The 19,965-nt window shown below is 49.7% G+C and overlaps 1 protein-coding gene across 5 annotated transcripts in view; it reads right to left on the bottom strand.

Annotated features, from left to right (window-relative positions):
• LOC130120675 (dedicator of cytokinesis protein 9-like) overlaps nt 1-19,965 on the bottom strand; it is a 130,134-nt gene that overhangs the window by 81,176 nt on the left and 28,993 nt on the right. The gene's annotated exons all lie outside the window — the stretch shown is intronic.

Raw genomic sequence — 19,965 nt, forward strand, 5'->3', positions numbered from 1 at the left:
CGGCTCATCAGATTTAGTTTGCAGCAAGTGCTTCGGAAGCAACACGGGGCCAATCTTGACCCACATACGGCCGTTTCCTCAAGACTGGTAAGAGTCGGCCTGCTCTGCACGGCGGACACGCAACGTGTCGGATCAGTCGGCGCGAAACATCACACGGCGCCGCCCGGGCCGCGGACATTTTTCTCTGTCAGTTTGGCTGCGAGATTTTTGTCGTGTGAGTCGCTCATAATGGATGTTTGGTTATTGCAGGGGCGGAACGGGGGGAGAGATTAGATCCAGCTTCTGTCTGCACCGGCCTGGGGTTGTTGATCCATCTGCTTCAGGGGCATTCCTTCGTGACGCGGCCCCAGTCAACCCGCCTCGAAACGGAGCGACCCACCGGATTCCTCAGCGGACCCACAGCAGGGAGGATGTTTTCTTTTCCCACCTGTGTTGGGAGTTTAACACCAAAGAAGGAGGGGGGGGGGGGCCGCGAAGACAGCTCCACAGTTGCTCCCCTCCCTGATGTCATCTGCCCCAGCGGGGCCCCCACAGTAAGACCCCAGACAACCCCTCCAAGATCCCCGTTCAGTTCCTCCCCCGACCCCCTCCTCGAAAGCTAACAGGAGTTCACCCCTGACAGGGCAAATCACATTTACAGATAAGTGTTCGCTACCACTCAAAAACCGCGTGAAGGGGGGGAATCCATCTATCCATCCCTTATTCGAACCGCTTATCTTGCTCTCAAGGTCGCTGGAATGCTGGAGCCTATCCCAGCGGTCATTAGGCGGCAGGCGGGGGAGACACCCTGGACAGGCCATCACAGGGCTAACACACACAAACATTCACACCTAGGGGCAATTTAGTACGGCTGATTCACCTGACCTACATGTCTTTGGACTGTGGGAGGAAACCGGGAGCCCCCGGAGGAAACCCACGCAGACACGGGGAGAACATGCAAACTCCACACAGAGGACGACATGGGACGACCCCCAAGGTTGGACTACCCTGGGGCTTGAACCCAGGACCTTCTTGCTGGTGAAGGCAACTGCGCTAACCACTGCGCCACCGTGGTGCCCCAAGGGGGGAATAAATGGTGTAATTTCCGGTTGCAAAGCAATTTCGCCCCTTCGCCTTCGCACAAAGTTGAACTACAGTGTGCCCTGACCTGCAAATTTGCACTATCAGCTAGTAGAAATATTCTTGGATGACCTCGACAAAATCCAAAATGGAGGAGTTCCTCATCTTGGCTGTATCTCGCTACCCTAAGCTCATGCCAGCACACAGAAACAAAATGAAAAATAAAAAAAGGATGCAGCTTGGCTTTCTGTCAGCCTCTAGACCGGACCTTGTGGTAACATTTCTGGAAGACCTGATAACGCCAGAGGTGAAAGCATCTATCCCTGATAGCTGAGCTGCTGACCAAACTTTGGGAATGGCGCCATCCCACCCTTCACATCCTTTATCGCTGGAGAAAGAGAAGAGTGAAGTGACTCTTTGTACACTTCACTGTAGATGTGACTGCCCCTTAAAGGCCAAAGACCCCCCCCACACACACACACACACATATGTTGGCTGTCTTAGGAACGTCCCAGCCAACAAAAAATGTATTGGATTTTTTTCCCCCTTTTGCACTTGGCCAATTACCCCACTCTTCCAAGCCGACCCGGTCGCTGCTCCACCCCCTCTGCCGATCCGGAGAGGGCTGCAGACTACCACATGCCTCCTCCGATATATGTGGAGTCGCCAGCCGCTTCTTTTCGCCTGACAGCGAGGAGTTTCGCCAGGGGGACGTAGCACGTGGGAGGATCATGTTATTTCCCCCCCCCCAAAACAGGCGCCCCAACCGACCAGAGGAGGCGCTGGTGCAGCGACCAGGACGCATACCCACATCCGGCTCCCCACCCGCATACACGGCCGATTGTGTGTGTAGGGACGCCCGACCAAGCCGGAGGTAACGCGGGGATTCGAACCGGCGATCCCCGTGTTGGTAGGCAACGGAATAGACCGCCACGCCACCCGGACGCCCCAGCCAAATGTTTTAAGCCGTGGACAAAAACCCCGTTTGTCGTGAATGACAGTGGGCTGTCTTGGTTGGTTCGGCGCAACAGGGTTAAGGACAGCCGACAGGGCGCGTGGCTGTGGGCTATGATTATGTAGCGTGGCAGAGGATATGACAAAAACTGCGGCTGAGACACCGTGCTGGTTAGCGACCAACAGGGATATGATAGTGTAGCGAATTCAGGGGGCTGCCGGGAACCGCCGCCACAGCCGGGAATCGAGCCCGGATAGCCCGGACCACGAGCGACTGCGCTAACCAGTCACCTAAAGCAGTGGTTCTCAACCGGGGGTCCGCGGACCCCTAGTGGTCCGTGGTGTAATTGCAAGGGGTCCGTGAAAAGAAAATATCTTTAAAAAAAAAAGATCCTATGACATTTATAGAAACAGGATTATTTTACTCAAATTTGACTGAGACCTTTATCTACCTAAACTATAAAGGGTAACAGGACTTTTTTCTCTAATTACATCTGTTTCACAAGTGTAAGTTATTGTATTTTAATAAGAGATCTCGCTCCCGTTTGCATTGTTAAAAGTTACTGCATAAAAATTCTGTTGTTACATATATCTGAAAGTTACTGAATACATATTCTGCTTTGTTACATATGTAAACTACTAATAAGACACGTTAGCCCCTAGTTAACGAGTCTGACCCTTTAGCCGAGCGGTTAGTGGTGTCGCCTTGTGGTGCAGTACACCTCGTATCAAATCCCGCACCGGGCAAGAAAATAACCGGTTACATTGGTGGCAGCGGCGGGATCCGGAAGTGTGCAGATCCTCAGGAGTCTCTTCGGAGCGCGGGAAGAACAAGCGCGAGGGCGCGCTTCCGGGGAGGGTGACGACTGTAAACTACTAATAAGACACGTTAGCCCCCTAGCTAACGGGTCTGACCCTTTAGCCAAGCGGTTAGTGATGTCGCCTTGTGGTGCAGTACACCCCGTATCGCATCCCGCACCGGGGAAGAAAATAACCGGCTACACATGTATCTGAAAGTTACTGCATAAGAATTCTGTTTTGTTAACTATATCTAAGTTACAACTGAAAGCTCTTGTTTTTTGCCCCAAAGAGTGAATAAATGCTATAATGCAATTTAAAATGCAGTTTCTACTGTTTCTATCAAATTGCAACCCCCCTCCCCCAAGATCAGGTGGAGGGGTCCTCAGGGTAGATCAAAAATACGCAGTGGGTCCAGGACCCCAAAAAGGTTGAGAACCGCTGACCTAAAGGGTCCGACCCATTAGCCTAGGGCTAGCGGGTCTACTCATCCGTGGTCGTTACAACAGCAAATAACAACATGCTAATATGCCAGCTGGGGACAGAATGTTCACATATCGAATGCCCCTCTTCCACAACGTGGTGCCGACTTAACTCGACTCGCTTCTGTGTCGTTTTTCCATTACCGTAGCAGTATCCCCTCAGCGTAGCTGCATTTTCGGCCCTCAAATTTTTTCATTTTCAAAACGTACTTTTAAGACAACTCCGCGTCGACCGCTTCGCTATTCAAAAATGTCGGGCGATAGCCCATGCTGCGCGCATTGATGACGCGGCGACGCAAAACGACGCAGTGACGCTTTTTTTTCTGACCAATCACAGGTCTGCGTGGATTTTGGTAGGCGTGATTTTTTTTTCGTACCCGCTTTCCGGGAACGCTGCCTCTGATTGGCTAGTACTCGTCGCCTCCGTTGATTAGGCTGGGGTTAGGGGATAGGGTTATCCAATCAGAGACGGAGTAGGGGGCGGGTCTTCCCGGAATCCAGGCGGTACCCGCCCCAGCTTTTTAGAACCTCGACAAAGTTGGTACCAGAATGGTGGTAAGTTACCAAAATGCCGGTACTTTCCAGTGATGGAAAACGAAGAAAGGACGAGTCGAGTCGAGCCGGTACCATGTAGTGGAAAAGGGGCACAACAGGATTGGCATCCTCGGCTCGCCGTTGGGTGACGTCATAGCCTCACCATTCAACCAAACCACCGTGTGATTGTACTCTCCCTTTAACTCACTGGCTGACAAGGCAGATTATGACGATTTTACTTCTTTCATCCCATTGTGCAGTTTACTTAAACTGCACAACATGACATACAATAAAACATGCAAGACGACCAAAACCGCAGTGTGTGTGTGTGTCTGTGTGTGTGTGTATGTGTGTGTGGAGGTCGTAGCCCCAGTTGAGTGGCTACAAAATGCAGTTGGCCCAGACTGTTTAGCAACATAGCCAGCCCCTGCTTTATAGCTTCCCACCCCCCCCCGACCCGACGCGCCCCACCCCACCCCACCCCACCCCTCGAGTCATAGTGAACAGAGAGAGCAGCCCGAGAGCTGTGGATCACGATGAGCTCAATGTGGGAATGAATGACAAGTCTGCATCCTTCCTGAGATATGTCAGCTCTCCCCGGACTTAAGAGTAACACGGGTGAGTCGTCTCACACACTTCCTGTCTCGGGTGAGCAACGTCTTCACTGTCACGTCGCTACTACACGCACATGATGAACGACGAGCAGGTGTTTGCCAGAAAGAAAAAAAAACTTGGCTTAGGATAATACAACATAAATTCACTGACTTTTTTCCATACATATATATATATATATATATACCAGAATCAGAATACTTTATTCATCCCCAAGGGGAAATTGGGTGTATATATATATATATATATATATATATATATATATATCCCAGATAGCACCCGGATGTGGGCCACTTCAGGCAATGATGCGGCACTGATGGCCTTCTTCTGGCCCTGACAAAATGGATGTGAGCCTGAAGTGGCCCACATGTATAATAGCAAATATGGCCCAAATATGCCAAATCAAATGTGGGCCTTTGTTGGCAAAGATGCGGTGCTCTGGGCAACATGTGATCTGGATGTGACCCTGAAGTGGCCCCGTGTGGTAAATGGTGAATATGGCCCAAATATCACAAAACAAATATGGGCCACTTTTGGCAAATATGTGGCACATACAGCATTGCTATGGCTTGGTTCTGGCCCAGATCCTATATATATATATATATATATATATATATATATATATATATATATATATATATATACATACACACACCATGACACCATGACCAGACATTTATCTCTACCAGAAATCTTGTTTGCATGTTTGTTCCATTCTTCATAGTTCTGCAGAAACTTGTGTAAGCACATTATGGCAAGCTTTCCAGTCAACCACAACGCTAACGACAGCTCTTTCCAGAATGTGCGTGAGATACCCACTTGTTTACCACGTGACACTCTCTGGGGACGCTGAGATTTATGACCCAGTTAATAACAAATGCTTTACTTGTCTACACAAACGAATTCATCGAGTTTTAAAAAGTTATTTCACAGACAATTAAAAAGTTATATTTGTGTGTGTGTGTGTGTGTTGTGTATCTGTGTGGATGTGTGTGTTAGGGTGTGTGCGTTGGAGTGTGTGCACGCGTTGTGTTTGTGCATGCATGCACATGTGTGTGAATGTGTGTTTTTACGGTACACATGCTCAGATCCTCCGGAGTGCAATATATTGGACGTCCCTACTGGCATCAGTGGACAATGGCCCATTAACCCTGCAAGCTACGTGACTTTGATCGCCAAATGTGTTTGCACAACAACAGGGCCTTGTGGCTTCCCCTCCCAGGGAGCTGGTCTCCACAGCAGCTAGAAACCATCAAAGACACTTCCTCTCTGCATCGCATCCCCGCTACTGTACTCCCAGATGACTGACGAGTACTTTGCAGCACACGAGGTTCATATTCAAGCTGGGGCAGTAAAGATCAGTGCTTTACCCCCCCCCCCCCAAAAAAAATCAGTATGCAGAAGATGCAACACAAAGATTCTTCTCTGAAACAAATATAATTATAAATCACTGGGTCGCTGCAGTGGCCTGGTGGCCTGTCCAGGGTGTCTCCCCGCCTGCCGCCCAATGACTGCTGGGATAGGCTCCAGCATTTCCGTGACCCTGAGAGCAGGATAAGCGGTTCGGATGACGGATGGATTGCTGCAAATTTATTTGCCCCCCCTCCCCACCTTTTCTCCCCAATTGTATCCGACCAATTACCCCACTCTTCCGAGCCGCCCCAGTCGCTGCTCCGCCCCCTCTGCCGATCCAGGGAGGGCTGCAGACTACCACCATGCCTCCTCCGATACGTGTGGAGTCACCAGCCGCTTCCTTTCACCGGACAGTGAAGAGTTTCACCAGTGGGACATAGCGCGTAGGAGGATCACCCTATTCCCCTCAGTTCCCCCTCCCCCCTAAACAGGCGGCGCTAGTGCAGCGATAAGGACACATACCCGCATCCGGCTTCCCACCCACAGACAACGGCCAATTGTGTCTGTAGGGACGCCCCGACCAAGCCGGGCGGTAACACGGGGACTTGAACTGGCGATCCCCGTGTTGGTAGGCAACGGAATAGACCGCCACGCCACCCGGACACGCGCTGAAGCTTTACCTAGCAAACATTCACAAAGCTTGAGAAATGACGCAACACAACATCCGCTCCATGTAAATGCCACGGTGTTGTAGAGGTTAAGTACAGCGAAGGGACCGTTTCTACCGAGCGAACCTTTTACTGCCGTGCCGCCGCTGAACAGCAGGCCTGAGAACTCATTAATCCAGCGTAACGACGCTGGAAGCAGACCACGGGGGCATTTCATGTTGGGCGGTGTCTTTCCATAAGAGGGACCGCTCTGCCCTTTACGGCCAGATGTTAATTGGGTTTCATTCCGCAGCATCACCGAGTCATCTCATTACCATGCTAAAAATAACGACTTGGATTTAATTTCGTTTCAGCACACCCCGTGTTGCTACGCAGCCATGGTTACATAACAACGGCGATTCAGAGGCAATTACGCCTGTCACCGTGACAGAGTTCATTGCCGCCGCACGAGATATTATGAACCCTACATAGGCCTCGCCAAAATCCAGAATCCTACTATGGCCACGCCAAGACCCGATGCCTCTGATTGGCTAGTACTCGTTGCCTCCGTTGGTTAGGTTGGTTAAGGTTAGGGTTAGGGTGGGGTTAGGGATAGGGTTAGCCAATCACAGACAGAGTAGGGCGGGATTTTGGCGAGGCCTATGTAGGGTTCATAATATCGCCCGCCGCACAGCTTAATCAGAGGATCTCGCACAAACTGAGGCCGCGTCACCCCGTCTCCTCCGGATGACGTCAGGGCAGATGAGGCAACCAGCGAGTTCTCGGTACAGAGCGACACTTTTTGCGGCCCGGGCCGAACCGGCAAACAGCGACCCCCCCACACCCATCCTGTGGCCATCCGCGACCTGGACGGGGCCGCATAGCGACTGGGGCGTTACATAACCCGGGGCTGGATGCAATCGCCCGGCCTTCCCAGCGGGGGGGGGGGGGGGGTCCTTCAGGGGAAAACGAGGCAGAACCTGGATCGGAGAAAAAAAAAAAAACACGGGCCCATCCCTCATCTTGACGCCTCCCTCGCTAGCAACCGGGACCCACCGCTCTGGTTTCAAGTGGGTCCCGCCGGGGAACCCGGAGGCGCCGAGGTGAGAATGAAATTTCGCCCCCGCGAGATAAAGTGCAGCGATAGCAGCAGCGTGTCTCCACCCCGTGTTGGCGTCACTGCTGTCGGCCCACGCCTGGGACACGGATAGTGTCTGTTGAGAGTGACGGGATGACTAGCTGAAGGTGAAAGGCCATCCCAAAACACACAAGAAGAACGTAAAGAGCAACACATGAGGTAATAATGACTCGCACCATGGGGAAAAAAGGGCACAATAGAATTAAGATACTAAAGCCCGAGCCAGATTAAGAGCAAGCAGAACAATCCTTTCTGACCCACGTTGAGCTGTAATTTATAGGCTCTCCTGACAGGAACGGGGCCGTCGCAGAGGATGCGAAAACCAAGGAAAGCTGTTCTGTTGCTAGGAGGTCTTGGTACACGAGCGTCGGGGCCGGAGATAATGGTTTCTTGTCTCAATTAGTGAGCGAGCGGGAAATAAAAAATGCATCGCTGTTGTCCGCCCGTCTGGAAACCTCCCCGGAGCAGCTCCACGACGGCTGAGACGCCTAAGAGAGGAGGAAACCATCAGCAACAACAACGACAACGTCCCAGCTCAGCAACTCGTCATGCTGTTCAGCCGGGCTCGAGGCCAGAACCTGAGAGCTGTACGAGGGGTCGACCCGGCTGCTTGTTTTTGTCCTGAAGATCGGACGGGTTCGGCTCTGTTTCACCGGGCTGTCCTCTTTTGACAGAGGTCAGAGCAAAACTTGGGACGAAAAGACAAAATGTTTGTGATGAGATGTTTAGTCCGGATCCATGACTGTGACTACACAAACAGACAAAGATCAGACTAACGAGTGATGAGCCATCATCCATTATCCGAACCACTTATCCTGCTCTCAGGGTCGCGGCGATGCTGGAGCCTATCCCAGCGGTCAATGGGCGGCAGGCGGGGAGACACCCTGGACCGACAGCCAGGCCATCACACAGGACCGACATATACACTCACCGGCCACTTTATTAGGCACACCTGTCCAACTGCTCGTTAACGCAAATTTCTAATCAGCCAATCACATGGCAGCAACTCAATGCATTTAGGCATGTAGACATGGTCAAGACGATCTGCTGCAGTTCAAACCGAGCATCAGAATGGGGAAGAAAGGTGATTTAAGTGACTTTGAACGTGGCATGGTTGTTGGTGCCAGACGGGCTGGTCTGAGTATTTCAGAAACTGCTGATCTACTGGGATTATCACACACAACCATCTCTAGGGTTTACAGAGAATGGTCCGAAAAAGAGAAAATATCCAGTGAGCGGCAGTTCTGTGGGCGAAAATGCCTTGTTGATGCCAGAGGTCATCGGGATGTGGTGGACCGGGAGATTCGCATCATGGATGTGCAGCCGACAAATCTGCAGCAACTGCGTGATGCTATCATGTCAATATGGACCAAACTCTCTGAGGAATGTTTCCAGTACCTTGTTGAATCTATGCCACGAAGGATTAAGGCAGTTCTGAAGGCAAAAGGGGGTCCAACCCGGTACTAGCAAGGTGTACCTAATAAAGTGGCCAGTGAGTGTATATACACACATTCATACCTAGGGGCAATGTAGTACGGCCGATTCACCTGACCTACATGTCTTTGGACTGTGGGAGGAAACCGGAGCCCCCGGAGGAAACCCACGCAGACACGGGGAGAACATGCAAACTCCTCACAGAAGACGACCCCCCCCCCCCAAGGTTGGACTACCCCCCGGGGCTCGAACCCAGGACCTTCTTGCTGTGAGGCGACCGCGCTAACCACTGCGCCACCGTGCCACCCAGAGTCATGGTAACAATAATGTCTAAATACTAACCAATTCTAATATCATAATCTGTTATTTTGAATGCATGATTAAAGCCTCCATCCATTATCCACACCGCTTATCCTGCTCTCGGGGTCACGGGGACGCTGGAGCAGAGTGTAAATTGTACCACAATGAGACCATTTAGCCAATAAGGAAAAATAATTTCATCCCGCCTACCGGATGGAAACGCTCTGTTCTCGTACGCTATGCCGACCTTATCAGTTATTGTTTCCCCCTTAAAACTGATCATCCTCCCCCGCACCAGGAACGTCGACTCATTAGGCACGGCTCGCTGCGAGCGAAAACACCGCGGGTCCAAGTTAGAAGCACTCCTCCCCAAAACGCCGCACGATAAAAGCCACTTTTATCCCGGACCAAGCCGCCGTCACCCCTCTCGCTTCCTCTCCTTCCAACAACATTCCATTGATAAGACGAGCGGGCGGGTTGAGCTTTTGTGCTGCCGTATTGATCTTGGCCTCGGCGTTAATGGAACTATAGGAAGGAAGCGGCACGTTTGTGGAAACGTGCCGCGGCCTTTCTGAAGAAAAAAATTTTTTTTTCAATGAGGAAACGGGCAACGAGAGACACGGTGACGTCTCTTCGTTTCAGTGGCTTCTGTTACTCTTCCGTCACATCTCACTCTCCTCGGGCGTCCACGCCGCTGCCTGAGGAGAGTGCGACGCGAGCCCCCACGAGGAAGGAAGAGGGCGTGCTGGTGTAATTAGAGTAAGTGGAATAACAAAGGAGTAAATCTCCCAAAACAGGTCTGCAAACGCTACGAGCACAGACTACACAGCAACCGCCTATTACCACGCCTTTACATCGTGTGTGTGTGTGTGTGTGTGTGTGTGTGTGTGCATGCATGAATGAATGCAAGCAGCCTGGGTGACCTTTAACCCCATCACCTCTGCTCTGCTAAATTCCCACACAGAGAGACAATGGCCCGCTGGAATTAAAGGTACTACAAGAGCAAAGTCATGGCTCACACTTTTCTTTAAAAAGGTCTAGAGGATTAAAAAAAGAAAGAAGGGGGGGGGTGTCTGGGTAGCGTGGTGGTCTATTTCGGGGCTCGGCGGTTCGGATCCCTGTGTCATCTCCGGCTTGGGCGGGCGCCCCTACAGACACAATTGGCCGTGTCTGTGGCTGGGAAGCCGGATGTGGGTGTGTGTCCTGGTCGCTGCACTAGCGCCTCCTCTGGTCGGTGGGGCGTCTGTTCGGGGGGGAGGGGGAACAGCATGATCCTCCCACGCGCTACGTCCCCCTGGTGAAACTCCTCACTGCCAGGTGAAAAGAAGCGGCTGGTGACTCCACATGTATCGGGTAGTCTGGGGTAGTCTGCAGCCCCCTGCGGATCGGCAGAGGGGGTGGAGCAGCGACCGGGATGGCTCGGAAGAGTGGGGTGATTGGCCAAGTACAATTGGGAGAAAGCCCCCCCCCCCAAAAAAAAAAGAACAAAGAAAAATCTCACCCTATTTGGAAACACGTTGGACCAGATTGCTTTTGCAGCCTTATTGAGATTTGAGACTTTCTTCAGCCAGGTCCCTGTCCCCAGACCCACCATGTGAAACGTTCTCATTCATTCATTCATTCATTCAGATGAATTCATATTCATGTTCACAGGTGCAGTGAGGAAAACGTGTCAAGAAACCTCACCCTCTTGTGTGCTTCCTAACCAGTGATTTGTGAGACAGCTCAACGCCGAGAGGGTTTAACGAGCACTTCCACGTGAACATGAGACCATCCGTGATCTATGAGAAACAAGCGTGCCCTTGACCCAGCCCCCTGCTTTCAAAATGATCCCAGTCATCCAGCTCACTGCAGTGGCGATGGCAATTTTACTGATATTGCACATTTCATTACGGGTGAGCTCAATGTGCGTTACATTAAAAGACAAAATATAAAATACAGGCATGAACATGGCATAAACATAGATTAAATAAACAATATAGATAAAGCATGAGTGAAATGCAGAAACTGAATCAATGAAGCATACACCCAACGCATATTAAACATCCATTATCCAAACCGCTCATCCTGCTCTCAGGGTCTCAGGGATGCTGGAGCCTACCTCAGCAGTCACTGGGCGGCAGGCGGGGAGACACCCTGGACCGACCGCCAGGCCATCACGATCAAATAAAAACAAGGTTTTCCATTAATTTATTAATGTATTTATTTGGCTATATGTGCCTATCACATAGGCACATGTAGTCAACTGTACAAGAAACAAATGCGCACACACACACACACACAAACACACACAGTAATTAACCATAAGCCAGTTTTGAGTTTGCTCTTGAATGTGGACCCAGTTCAGATGGACCTCAGGTCAGCAGGCAGCTTGTTTCAGAGAGCAGGACCACAGAAACTGAAAGCACCCACACCAGACTTGGATGCAATTCTGGGTACAGCTAGAAAACCTCTGCCTGATGACCTGAGAGGCCCGATTAGGTTTTAATCAATGAGCAAGTCAGAAATGTACCGAGGAGCCAAACCATTAAGAGCTTTATGGACTATTAGCGGGATTTTGAAAGTGATTCTGTATTGTACTGGGAGCCGATGAATTGATTTCAGTACCCGAGTAATACGTTCAGATTTTCCCGTACGTGTAAGGACTCTGGGCCTCTGCATTTTGAATGAGCTGAAGCTGTCCTACTGACGTATGGATCATCTTGCAAATAGAGCATTACAGTAGTTTAACCTGGTTGAGATGAATGAATGAACCAGTTTCTGAGTCAATTTGATATATGAATACTTTAAGTTTTTTTTTTACACGATAAAGTGCTGTTCTGGTGATACTGGTAATGTGATTTTCAAAATTGAGATCATTATCCAAAATAATGCCAAGGTTTCACTCACTGTATTTCAGAGACAGTGATGCCAGGTGTGATTAACTCTCCTGTCTCTGACTTTTAGGACCAACTATGAGTACCTCAGTCTTGTTTGCATTCAGCTGTAAAAAGTTCCTGGACATCCAGCAATTAATATCATCAACACAGTTCACTAATTTATTAACAGGACTGAGATCCCCAGAGGAAAGGGAATGTACAACTGTGTGTCATCGACAAATGAATGGTAGGATATATTGTGTTTTGTTACGATAATACCAAGCAGGAACATACATAAATTAAAGAGCAGTGGCCCAAGGACTGACTCTTGTGGAACCCCAGAGAACATTTTTATTTCAATACATTTAAAACTACTAATTGACACATTAAAGCTCCAGTCCTTTAGGTAGGATGAAAACCAGTAAAGAACAGGACCCACTAGGCCGATGGAATCATGAAGCCTATGAATTAAAACATCATGGTCAACAGTATCACAGGCAGCAGTGAGATCAAGCAATGCTAAAATGGAAATTGTCTGTGATTCTTGATTGATCGTAAGGTCACTGATTACTCTTATGAGAGCTGTTTCTGTGCTATGACTGGCTCTGAAATCTGACTGGTATGTATCGTATGTGTTGTGAGTTGGAAGATATTCATCCAATTGTTGTATTAGCCTAGAAAAGCTAGGCTAATACAACAATTGTATTTCTAACGCTCAAAGTGACTTTGAGCGTTAGAAAAGCGCTATATAAGTTTAATTTATTATCGTTATTATTATTAGAAAAGGAAGATAGGAAATTATCTGTAATTATTAATTAAAATTAATAATTACCTATAATTATGGGTCGATCTAGGTTGTTTTTCTTCAACAGAGGTGAGATTACAGCACAATTGAGAGAAGCAGGGAAAATATCAGTCTGCAGGGAGCTATTAATAATGTTTTCTAAGTCAGTTATAAAGTAATGGGAGGCAGATTTGAACAGTTTAGTATAGCCAAGAGAGCAGGTGCAAGGCTTTAGGCACTGAATTACTTCATCCAGATCTCTAGAGTTAACAGGTGAGAATGCAGACATTGAGCTCATGGCAATACTTTGATGTGAGGGTGAGACGGGCCTAGGAAATTAACATATCTCTGATATGAGAAACCTTTTCTTGAAAAAAGACAGCAAATTCACCACGTTTGGTTGTAGAGAGAACCTCATGGGGGATAGTGTCGGAGGGATTAATCAGTTTGCCAATTGAAGAGAATAAGTGATGTTATTCTCATTATTGTTGATCAATTGGTGCAGCATCAACAGTAATGTGGACGTTGTACCGGCCCATTGTGGTGAAGAGGGAGCTGAGCCGGAAGGCAACCTCTCAATTTACCAGTCAATCTTCATTCCAACCCTCACCTATGGTCATGAGCTTTGGGTAGTGACCAAAAGGGTGAGACCGTGGATACGGGTGGCTGAAATGAGTTTCCTCCGTAGGGTATCTGGGCTCAGCCTTAGAGATAGGGTGAGGAGCTCGGACATCTGGAGGGAGCCCGGAGTAGAGCCGGTGCTCCTTCACATCGAAAGGAGCCAATTGAGGTGGTTTGGGCATCTGGTTAGGATGCCTCCTGGGCGCCTTCCTTTGGAGGTTTTCCGGGCACATCCAGCTGGGAGCAGACCCGGGGTAGACCCGAACTACCTGGAGGGACTACATGTCCAATTTGACCTGGGAACACCTTGGAATCCCCAAGGAGGAGCTGAAGGCCATTGCTGGGAAGAGGGACGTCTGGAGTGCCCTACTTAGCTTGCTGCCACCACGACCCAACCCCAGAGAAGCAGCTGATGAATGAATGAATGAATGAATGAATGAATGTTGACCAATTGAGAAACATAGAACTATCTGGCAGATTTCATGTCATTGTTGTAACAGTAGAGAGCATTTTTATAGATTTCGAAATCAGTTTGTAATTTGTCTTTTCTCCATTTCCGTTCAGCTCTCTGGCATATTCTTTTTGCCAGCTGGCGCTTTTGGCGGTCCGTGTAGCTTTACATTTTGGCTGGAACAACATGATCAATGATCTGAGATATAACAGCAGAGAAAGTGCTCACCATGGCATCACATGATGGCAAGGGGGGTAATGTATACTTCAAAAATTCATTAATAAATATATTAGCTGTATTAGTATTAATGTAATGTTTATTATGAATCTATCAATATTAATTTGTTCACAGAAGCAAATAACATCAAAAAATATAAACTGTTATAAATATACAAATATTTCAATATCAAGCCCTTTGGAAAAGACAAGGTCAAGCGTATGAGACCCTTTGTATGGGTCGACCCAGTGACATGTTTCAAATCAAATGATTTTTTTTTTTTACATATTTTCCCCTTTTCCTCCCCGATTGTATCTGGCCATTTACCCCAATCTCCGAGCCATCCCGGTCTCTGCTCCACCCCCTCTGCCAATCCAGGGAGGGCTGCAGACTACCACATGCCTCCTCTGATACATGTGAAGTCGCCAGCCGCTTCTTTTCACCTGACAGTGAGGAGTTTCACCAGGGGGACGTAGTGTGTGGGAGGATCATGCTATTCCCCCCAGTTCCCCCTCCCCCCCGAACAGGCGCCCCGACTGATCAGAGTAGGTGCTAGTGCAGCGACCAGGACACATACCCACATCCGGCTTCCCACCCACAGACACGGCCAGTTGTGTCTGTAGGGATGCCCGACCAAGCCAGAGGTAACACAGGGATTCGAACCAGCGATCCCCGTGTTGGTAGGTGAAATCAAATGATTCTAATAAACTGATGAATTGTTTTGTGTCTGAGTTTTGGCTATTGTCAACATGAATATTGAAATCACCCAATATGATTGATTGAATGAATGAATGAATGAAACCTTTATTGCCCCTCAGGGGAAATTTGTTTTGCACAAAGAGCATAAAAGAATATAATATAAACCATACATGACAGCATATAACATAAAGCATAAGCATCAATAAAGGAAATCAATAAAGGATATCAAGCGCAAGTTCAAGAAATGCCAGAAAGTGCCAGATTTCCGACATCTTCCACGGCCTCGGAATCATTTGTAAGTCCAGTGACGCGGGGCTTAACTGCTCACAATACTTCTGTAGTGTATTCCCATCCATTCCATCAGGACCGATGGATTTCCTAGTGTGCATCTGGGAGAGGCAATATGATAATGCTGTCAAAATCAATTGTGATTTTAGGTAACAGCTCACCAAACTCTTCCTTAAAACCCAGTCTCGGTTTAGGAGGATGATAGACAGTGAGAAGGAGTACAACTGGAGGTATTGATTTTACAACTAGACCTTCATTCATTCATTAATTCATCTTCAGCCGCTTCTCCGGGGTAGGGTCATGGTGGCAGCAACGCCCTCCAGCTCCTCCTGGGGGATCCCAAGGCATTCCCAGGCCGGACTGGACATGTAGTCCCTCCAGCGAGTTCTGGTTCTACCCCGGGGTCTCCTCCCAGTTGGACATGACCAGAAAACCTCCAAAGAAAGGCACCCAGGAGGCATCCTAACCAGATGCCCGAACCACCTCAACTGGCTCCTTTCAACGCAAAGGAGCGGCGGCTCCACTCCGAGCTCCCTCCAGATGTCCGAGCTCCTCACCCTACAGAGGAAACTAGTTCAGCCGCATGTCTCCGCGATTTCACAGCTGGACTTAAATATTCAAAACTCAGATAACTGCCCAAAGACACAGATTTAAAGCTGCAAGTACCAAATACCAACCCCCACCGCCCTTCCTATTAGTCCGAGTGCAATGTACAAAATTGTAGTTAGCAGGTGATGTTTGAATCAGCTCCTAATTACCGGTTTGACCGAGCCAGGTTTCTGTTAGTAGGAAGGCGTGTCGAGAAACCTCATCCCCTTGTGTGCATTTTAACCACTGATTTATGAGACAGCTAAATGCCGAGGAAGGATTTAACGAGCACTTCCATGTGACCACGAGGCCGTCCGTGATCCACGAGAAACAGCCGTGCCCTTGACCCAGTTCCCCGCTTTCAAAATGATCCCGGCCGTTCGGCTCACGACAGCGAATCCGATGAGTGTCAGACCCCGTAAGGAACAAGAGACATCACACACACGCACACACACACACACACACACACACTGCAGTAAGTAAACACAAGCAAGCAGGGCATTACAAGCTGGTACGGCAAGGCAGAAACCCTGCCAAGCTCACTAGTTCACAGAAGAAGAGTGCTGATTAATGCCCAGCAGGCACGGACCCCCGCCCCCACGGACCCCCACCCCCACACACACCCACACACAGCGGCTTTAACCCATGCAGTACTTAGCAAGAGGTAATATCCAGCCTTTCCACTGCCCTACATTCACAGTGTCACATTCTTGTGTGTGTGTGTGTGTGTATGTATATAAAATTCTTACTTGGCAGCAAAAAGAGCATCGCTTTGCATAAAACCAAGTCATATTTGGCCGTTAAACACAGCGATTGACACCCTAATGATTGTAATGATAATTCAGGTGCCAGTGATAAATAAAAGGACAAAAAAAATACCCTTCTAGTATAATCTAATAACCATCTGGGCGTGTTTCCTTTGCAGGGAAGAAGACTGCTCTGCAGGGGCTGCACGCAGGAAACCTGCAAGTAAGTATATCCGAGATGACCAGGAAGCGAATTACTGATCAGTTTTGCCGTTCTGCATTTTGCTTTCTTGATGCCATAAGGAAGGGGGCAGTTCAAACAGGTCAGATTTGAAGAACCTGCCCTGTGGAAAATACAACTTCAACAACATAAACGTTCCACTGATGAATGCTCTGTCTGCTGACACATTTACAGATACGATCATCCATCCATCCATCCATCCATCATCCGGACCGCAGGGATGATCATCTTCCTCATCAACTGATCGGATCCATACAGGGTACGGCACGATATGAAACGCTCAACACTTACCCAGAACGAATAAAACACACATGCACACGGCCCGCACACAGACACGCAATAAACAAAACATACACGCTCACACATTCATGCCTCCCCCCACACACACACACAAACGCAACACACACGGACCACACAAACATATTTACGGTAGACAGAAACACACACACACGTGGTAAACAACAGACACAGGGATGCAAACACACACACACACACACACACACACACACATTCGCAGACACACACACCTTCAATACTCGAGGTGTTGGCCACGCACGTGACTCCCTCCGGCTCAGGGCTCGCTCAGCCTCAGTTGGCCCTGCAGGCTCTGCTGCACCTTTACAGATGTAGCCGCTACAGTTCCTCTCCAAGACGGTGCGTAGCCCCTCAAACACGACTGTGCTGGTGGTGCACCCCATCGCTCCGGGTCCGAACGGGCATCAGTCAGGGAAGCCTGCCAGTGACCCAGTTTCCTTGATCCTCCCCTGCTCGAGTCTGCTCCATGATACCAACCCGGACCAACAAAGCCACAGCCTCAGACCCCGGTAGAGAGAGAGAGAGAGAGAGAGAGGAGAGAGAGAGAGTGCAAGAGAGCGAGAGAGGGAGGGAGAGAGAGAGAACGAGTGCAATTGCAAGTACGAGAGAGAGAGAAAGTGAGAGAGAGAGAGAGAGAGAGAGAGCACCGGTGCCCAGGCAATGGGAGCCAGAGAGCACCTAGGAGGAAGGCTGGAGGATGAGTTTATCCAGCAGCACAGACGAGTCCTACTGTAAGCCCTTGCTGCCCCAGTCTGTGTATGCAGGAGTGACTCGGTCAGCAGACAAGATACACAGAGAGAGAGAGAGAGAGAGAGAGAGAGAGAGAGAGAGAGAGAGGAGTGCAAAGAGAGAGAGGAGCAGAGAGAGTGATGGGGAGTGAAGAGAGGAGGGTAAAAAGAGAGGGATAACAGACAGAGTGACAGAGAGAGGGAAAATAGGAGCGAGCGAGAGAGAGAGAGAGAGAGAGAGAGAGAGAGAGAGAGCAGAGAACATGAGATGGGGGATGAAGGATGCTGTGCGAGGCTCTGTGCCGCAGCTTAAACCAACACCGAGCATCGACTCAACACAAGCCGGTGTGTGCTGATGCTCCACATCTGTCCCGTCTCGCTGGCTCGCCAGCTTTGTCCCCTGCTCCGTGCCCTTTCACATCCTCTGCAACCTCTGTTCCCCTCTCCTTCCATTTTTTTTTTTTTTGCGCCGCTTCGACAACACAATGGACAAAGCGGCTCCGTTGATTCCCAACCCGCAACAGGGGGGAAGCGTGTCAGCCAGAACGGCCACATGGTAAACCGTATTCGGATAATACCAACGAGCGCAGATGTTTTTCCTTTTCACCTCCAGATTTTTTTCTCTCTCTCCCTCTTCTGAGAGCAGAGACCAACACCTGACCGCTGCTGCACAAAATGAAGCCGTGCGTAATAAAAGCGGGGTCAACCTCACCGAGATATTAAAATAAATGGGTTACACACTGAACGCAACCTTATATCCGGGGGGGAGCGAGCTTCCTCGGTCAGGCAAACAGCAATATGGCTCACTGCTTATTTAGTTCAGCTGAGGAACCGGCGGCAACGGCGGAAGAAGTGAATCATGTGTTTCACCGCCGCCTGGGCTGTGTCCACATCGCAGGAGGCGACTATATTTTACAGCCCACGGATGAAAAGGACATGTAGGACAGCATCGCTTGGGGAGCGGGTCACGGGACATGAAACAACCATAAGCTTTGCTTACAACGAAGGATATAAAATGTCAAAATGTGATGAAAAAGAAAAAAACCCACTGAACCGATTTGAGCTTCACGGAAATCTGTGTGCAAAACACACCCGAGTACACGGCGGGATTTGAGCCTTTATTTCAAGACATCAAACGTGTTTTGGGTCTTTTTCTCGGAAAAAGATTAGCCGCTGGCTGATCACAAGGCGCTGGCGCTCGCCGTCCTGCCAAGTAAACACAGACAGACGAGGAGGGGACTGACAGGGCCTGATCATAAGCAGCCTCTCCGAAATGTCAGCCAATGATTCATCCCGCGAGCGCGGCCTTCTGATTCATTTGCCTCAGAAGTGATCAGGGAGACAACAAACAGGGCTGAAACAGGAACACAGTAATCTCCCCCCCCCCCTCATTAAAAGTGGGTCACACGTCCAAAAAAAAATGAAATCATGAAAACACGACTCCGAAAATCGTGCCTCCGCGTCTATAAAATCCAACCGTAACCCCTCCTTCAACTCCAACAACGCTGAAAATACTGCAGGTGCACCTGCAAGGCAGGGCCGCCGTTATGGTTATTGTTGTATTTAGGGGCGGCACGGTGGCCCGGCGGTTAGCGCTGTTGCCTCACAGCGAGAAGGGGTCCAGGGTTCGAACCCCGAGGCCGTCCCGGGTCCTTTCTGCGTGGCGTTTGCATGTTCTCCCCGCGTCTGCGTGGGTTTCCTCCGGGTGCTCCGCTTCCCTCCCGCCGTCGAAAAGACGCGCACGTTAGGGTTAACTCTCCTGCCCGTGCCCCTGAGCAAGGCAGTGGAAAGAAGAACTGGAGTTGGTCCCCCGGGGCGCTGCAGCCGCCCTCATTGTACAGCCATCTGACAGACCGCTGGTGCAGCGCAGACACACACAGGCTGTGCACCTGCCGAGGACGGCCGCGTTTCACATCCCGACTATGAGGGAACGGGAGGTCAAGACGGTGAAACGGGACGCCGTCCATCTCCGTTTATTGATCCCCGTCTCGCTGCTCCCTGGACTCGTGCGCCTCACGCCCGAAAGACCCTTAATGGGGATAATAAGAGGATCGCAGGGGTCACGGACAGGTCGACGCCATGGCACGCACATCCCCTCGCCACTTGAATACAGCGCACA

The sequence above is a fragment of the Lampris incognitus genome, chromosome 11 (assembly GCF_029633865.1).
Source record: "Lampris incognitus isolate fLamInc1 chromosome 11, fLamInc1.hap2, whole genome shotgun sequence".
NCBI lineage: Eukaryota > Metazoa > Chordata > Actinopteri > Lampriformes > Lampridae > Lampris > Lampris incognitus.